The following is a 6,921-nucleotide window of genomic DNA, read 5'->3' on the forward strand; positions in this document are numbered from 1 at the left end:
TAGTAAAGACCATCCTATTAATTTGATGGCCAAAGTTAAATCAGGTTCTCCTAACCATAACTGTCCCCCTCAGATTCTAAAACACGTGTTCTCCTGCTTTCCCAACATAGCCATCTCCCTTCTTAATTAATCCCTTAGTCATTGTAGGTTCGACACTCCCTTAAGGAGGCTGTCGTACTTCTTTTTTTTTTTTTTAAACCCGGGGAGGACCCAGCTAATTTGCAAAGTTATGGGCCAATAACGTTACTCCCTTATCTGGCAAAATTATTAGAGACTCCTTGTTCCTCAGCATCAATTCTCCTTTCCGAAGGAGTCTAAATTTCTGGACCCTCATCAGGCTAGCTTCCAACCAGCTCATTCCGCTGAGGCAATCATTCTTGCTGTCATGGACAACATGAGGAAAGAAGCTGATAGAGGAACCACACAGACACAGGACCTATTATTACATCTATCAGTGGCTTTTGACACGGTCGATCACACTATTCTAATTGACCATGTCAGGACCGCAGGCCTGCAATGTACGGCCCTTGACTGGATGGAATCTTTCCTTAAAGACCGTTTTCAATCGGTCTATATTTTTCCCCGTTGTTCCTCAAAGGTTCATTTAAATTGTGGATTGCCTCAGAACTCATCCCTATCCCTTCATTATTTTTATCTTTTATATTAGTCCACGGGTGCATTGTACAGCAGTTGAAGGTGCGAATATACAACCATGCTGATGATATACACCAGATTTTTACCATTAACAAAACCATAGAATCCATGGAATTTTTTAAAGATTCTATTTTATATATCCGGGACAGGATGAGCAGCCACCAATTGAAGTTGAACTCCGATAAAACGGAGATTGTCGCTACCAAGAATAAACTCCGCCAATGGAATCTCTCCTTTTGGCCTTCTAAGATGGGGTCACCCCCTACGCCCAGGAAAGAGTAAAAAGCCTTAGAATCCTCATTGATGAGGATCTCTCCATGAAACCCCAGGTTGGAGCAGTGACTTCCTCGTGTTTTCTCTAACTTCAGAGATTTAGGAAAAGAAGGAGATAGTTCGCCTTTGAAGCAGTCATCCAAATTATCATTGCTGTAGTAATTTCCTGAATAGATTATACGAATGATATCTACCTGGGACTCCCTATTGGATTAAATCACGAACTGCAAGAAGCACAAAACCAGGCAGCCCGGCTGGTCTATCGTAAGCCTCGACATTGCCATACCAAGCCCTTGATGGAAAAGCTGCATAGGCTCCCGGTAGCCCAGAAGACTATGTTTAAAACAGGATGTATTATTTTTAAATCTCTCCATGACAAAAGTCATGCTTTTATGTCCACTAGAATTCAGCGTTACATCCCTAATCATCATACCAGATCAGCTTACCTGGATCTATTCACTGTTTCAATAAGTAAAAGGAAGAGACCGGATGGGGCTAGATTTTCAGAGATTGTTCCCCACACTTGTAACTCTCTCCCATCTGATATTAGATCTACAGCCAACTATGCAGGGTTTAGGAAACTTTTTTAAACCTGGCTGTTTAGACAAGCCTGTTGCTAATTTCTTCTTGCTACAGTAGCTTCTATTTCCTCCATGCCAAGAGACATGGTGTACATGCGCTCAATAAGTGCCTTAAAACATAACATAACATTTGTATTCTGTGCTTTCATATTCCCTAAAATAATATTGATTTCTGCAATTATTTTTCTGTATTTATTCTGCACTAAAATTGGCCTAAAATACATCCTTAAAATAACTGTAGATTTCTTGTTTGTGTAAACTTGTCACAGCAGTTGCTAAAACTGACAGTTGGGCTGCTTTTTTATGTTACCAATATGCATTATCTTCAGATTCGTTTCAGGAGATGTATGGAGTTGTGTGCTTAAAGAACAGATCCCTGGCCAGTTCATCTGTGTAGTTTTTGCAGGTGGTGCACAGATAGTGCCTGATCCATTTCTCCTCCTCAGCACACTTCGTTTGAGAGTTAGAGAGATCAAAAGGCCTAGGGCATTGGAAGATCGAGCTCTGGATCATGTTCTCATTGCGTTTGTCAACCATGGTAGTAGCAAGCAGTTTGTAAGCACGAGATGCAGTGTGTAGTGCTATTTGCTGATATGCTTGTGGGTACCCGTTGCAAGTACTGTGCCTCTTAACTTATACTTCCAAGTACAAGAGTGCAGCAAGTACAAAGAGTGCAGCTGCAGTAGAAAGGGACAACTTGTGGCACCTGACTTTAAGATGGCCCGCAGGCTCCCACCAAGTGCATAGGTCTATTCGCCTGACTTTAAAGTAGCCATCAAGATGGTCACACTCTCGTGAGATCTGGTTGTGCAGAGAGATCAATGCACGTGAGACTGGAACAGGGCAAGGAACTCTGTGGCGCATACCGCCTATGGGATACAGAAGTGACAGCACTCCAGCATGGTCACGGTGGGCTCCTGAGACCACGCTGTGTTGTTGTCTAAACAACAAGTGATGGACCGAATGTGGATCAATGTCACACATTCCCCCAGTCAAAAGATCTGGGCCCAATTCCATCGTTTTTTTGCACTCCACACCACCCTGGGTTAGACAATGGCGATATGCAAATCAGCTCTGACCCTGTTGCCCCATGGGAACAGTCCAGTCCGAACTACAAAAGCCATGTCCTTCCCAGAATGGAATCAAGCATCCGAGGACCAGACCGGTTTCGAGGTAACACCTCTCATCAGCCCGGCTAGCTTGACTCCAAGTGGTGTGGAGTGCCTGGGACCCACGTCTGGGCATCCCCAGCGCACTTAGGGCGGCAATTGCAAAAACAACAAGTGATGGACCGAATGTGGATCAATGTCACACATTCCCCCAGTCAAAAGATCTGGGCCCAATTCCATCGTTTTTTTGCACTCCACACCACCCTGGGTTAGACAATGGCGATATGCAAATCAGCTCTGACCCTGTTGCCCCATGGGAACAGTCCAGTCCGAACTACAAAAGCCATGTCCTTCCCAGAACGGAATCAAGCTTCCGCGGACCGGACCGGTTTCGAGGTAACACCTCTCATCAGCCCGGCTAGCTTGACTCCAAGTGGTGTGGAGTGCCTGGGACCCACGTCTGGGCATCCCCAGCGCACTTAGGGCGGCAATTGCAAAAACAACAAGTGATGGACCGAATGTGGATCAATGTCACACATTCCCCCAGTCAAAAGATCTGGGCCCAATTCCATCGTTTGTTTGCACTCCACACCACCCTGGGTTAGACAATGGCGATATGCAAATCAGCTCTGACCCTGTTGCCCCATGGGAACAGTCCAGTCCGAACTACAAAAGCCATGTCCTTCCCAGAACGGAATCAAGCATCCGAGGACCGGACCGGTTTCGAGGTAACACTTCTCATCAGCCCGGCTAGCTTGACTCCAAGTGGTGTGGAGTGCCTGGGACCCACGTCTGGGCATCCCCAGCGCACTTAGGGCGGCAATTGCAAAAACAACAAGTGATGGACCGAATGTGGATCAATGTCACACATTCCCCCAGTCAAAAGATCTGGGCCCAATTCCATCGTTTTTTTGCACTCCACACCACCCTGGGTTAGACAATGGCGATATGCAAATCAGCTCTGACCCTGTTGCCCCATGGGAACAGTCCAGTCCGAACTACAAAAGCCATGTCCTTCCCAGAATGGAATCAAGCATCCGAGGACCGGACGGGTTTCGAGGTAGCACCTCTCATCAGCCCGGCTAGCTTGACTCCAAGTGGTGTGGAGTGCCTGGGACCCACGTCTGGGCATCCCCAGCGCACTTAGGGCGGCAATTGCAAAAACAACAAGTGATGGACCGAATGTGGATCAATGTCACACATTCCCCCAGTCAAAAGATCTGGGCCCAATTGCATCGTTTTTTTGCACTCCACACCACCCTGGGTTAGACAATGGCGATATGCAAATCAGCTCTGACCCTGTTGCCCCATGGGAACAGTCCAGTCCGAACTACAAAAGCCATGTCCTTCCCAGAACGGAATCAAGCATCCGAGGACCGGACCCGTTTCGAGGTAACACCTCTCATAAGCCCCGCTAGTTGTTGTTGTCTGTGGCACGTGCCTGGGGTGGGCTTCGGACATCGCTATGAGCACCGAACAGTTTAGCACACTCGCGGTGGGCTCCCGAAGTTGCACTGGTATACCAGTTGTCACAGGGCGACCAGGGTGAGCGGATGCAGGTGGACATCACTGGCACACCAGTTGTCAGTGACGTGGCTGATGGTGTCGTGCTTTGTTTCGGCTTGCCACCTTCGTTGGCAGATGTTGTGTCCTAATGCCCAGATCCCAAAAGAACTACATGATGAAACAGGCAGGTGAGTGTAGGAGTTTCTTTATTTGTGGCCAGCACTCCCGTTCATTGTAGTGCTACAGGCACTCCTATGGTTTGAAACCACGTGATAACCTTTGACTCTCATGATTTTAATTGACTTTTAGTGTTTTATTTTACCCAAGCTTGAATGTACGTCCTGCATATGCCTTTTTCCCTTGAAGATTTCTTTCGTCTCTCTCATAGTTTTAAAGTGGGAGCTGTCAAAGAGTAGAACCGCTTGCCAAGAACAGACTGTGTGTGATGTGCATTTGAAAGCATGAGAGAGAGAGGTGTGGAATGCACATTTTGGTCTCGAAGTGCAGTGTTATGAGCAGTGGTGCTCAAATGTGCATTGTGTTGTACATTGAGAGATGAAATATGTGATGCTATAGGCAGTGTTGCACAAAAGTGCATTGTGTTGTTCATTGGGAAGTATTATGAAGTTCTTGCCACTGGCTTTCACATGCCCTCATGTCATCTTTAATTCTGACTCTGTCTTGCTTGAGCTTTTTGCGCGCACAGGCAGACCCCCAGATTACTCAAGTTGTTAAGGTTATTCACAATAAAGGCTGGAGCATGTCAGAATGGAGGTGAAACACAAGAACTCCTTTGCCCTGGAATGCTTGCAGGGAAAGTGGCTAATTCAAGTAAGTTTCCTTGGCGCAGAGAGAAGGCCTCTCAGAACCTTCTAGTGTGTTTTGAGATTATAAAGCTGAGGTTTGTTGACTTAGACCCGGGAATGTTCGAGCCTGAACGGTGGACATATCTTCAGTGCAGGTCCCTGGTTGCTGAGTCTCCTGACTTCGGCTGTGAATCCCCCAGTCTGGAATGGGCTAAGATGCAGAGTTTGCAACCGGTGAGGTGATTTGTTTCTGATTGTTGCCATTGTGATGTGTGGCTGTTTGTGTGCATATTCAGTTTCCTGTGGCTACAATAGTCAATCTGATGCTTGACTGTCAAAGTACACCTTCAGTTTCCAGTGGCTATAATCATCTGAGGTATTTTGTTGCATTTGCCAAGTGTGTTATTATTGCTTGCATATGTGAAATGAAGACAGGCGTGCCCTGTTGTTGTACCGTAATACTGCCTGGAGTTGAGAGGAGTGCTTGATCCACGAGGAAGAACTCTGAACCAGTGGTCGGAGGATCAACAGAACGAGGAAGAGTGCTCGCGGCGAACTCCGTTAAGCGAGGCGAGTAAGGGGAGCAACGGGAGCCGAGCTGGAGAGTGGCAACATTACGAAGTGCAAACTCGTGGTTTAAAAATGCCACCGCTTCAGCGAGGGGGAGGACACCGGGTGTGAAGCATGAGTGATGAAGAGTGTGCAGCGAGGCAACAGGAAGCCTTGAAACTCTTCGAGGAAACAACTCTACCGGTGCTGCGTGATAGAGGTGGAGTGGCCCCTACAGGAATGAATGATTTGGGGAAACAGTTATACGAATATGAAAAGCTTAAGAAAAGGGAAATCTCACGATGGTGGGAAGTGGCATCATTGCGCCAGTATTAACATTCCCACGGAGGCTGCGAATAATGATTACCCCACATATGAACATCCACAATCGGAGATGTTATGTGAATTGTCAGAAAATAGTGCCACAAGCTCTACAAACATGATTCATATTTTAGTAAAATATGCAGAAATAGAAAGACAGGAAGTAGTGAAAAGAATAAAGGACCTGAATACAATTTTTGAAAAAAGCGATGAACAGGCTAAAGTAAATAAATTCAAAAGTAAAATGAAAATCAGGCTGGAGAAATACGAGAAACGTATTAAAGACAGAAAAGCTACCAAATTCGTTCGCGACTGCCTTGATTATGAATCAGGGCGGATTTATACTTTCACCAGGAAGTTTGATTCTGTCAGAAGATAATAGATCCAGAGAGGTATGATGGAACAACAGGTAGTTTCACAAAGTGAAGCAAGCTCAGATACGGGCTCAGAGCAAGAACAAGATGAACAAGGGGAAGAAATACAAGGGATATAAGACTTGTGGTCACAGATGAGTACCGTTTTATGCAACTAGAGCAACAAACCGATCATCGCTCAAGAAGGGGTAGGGGGAGAGGAAAAAGTTGAGGAAGTGGAAACAAAGAAGAGGAGGAGAAGGTTATAGGAAGAGCGTTAGAATGGCAAACAAACAGGTCCATGCGCTCCCAAGGGAAGAAGCCAACGAAAAAGTAATTGGAGGCAAGACAGTGATCAACTTGAGTACAATGATTTTATCCAAAGAAGATTAATCAGGGTTAGAACTGGGACTCAGCTACTGTGATGAAAATAATTTTGATTACCCTAACAGTAGGATGGACCTGTACAGATTCATTAGAAATTTTAAGCTGTCTAAAATGCATTTGAGTCAAAATCCTCAGAATCCCTCTAAACCCCCAAGACAATTAAATGTATCCAACGACCCCAACGGTCGGACTGTTAGTGATGCACTTGTCTTAGGAGATCTATTGCACTATTTAATAATGATAGTCAAGAAACAGCAAGTACCAATGAAGCACTAGATAATAATGACCCAAGTGAATCCCACACCGATACATTAGGAAGAGAAGATCATACCCCATTCCGATTACCTTCTAAATTTACACCACAAAGTGTACGCAATAATCT

Source organism: Lissotriton vulgaris, chromosome 7, assembly GCF_964263255.1.
Source record: "Lissotriton vulgaris chromosome 7, aLisVul1.2, whole genome shotgun sequence".
NCBI lineage: Eukaryota > Metazoa > Chordata > Amphibia > Caudata > Salamandridae > Lissotriton > Lissotriton vulgaris.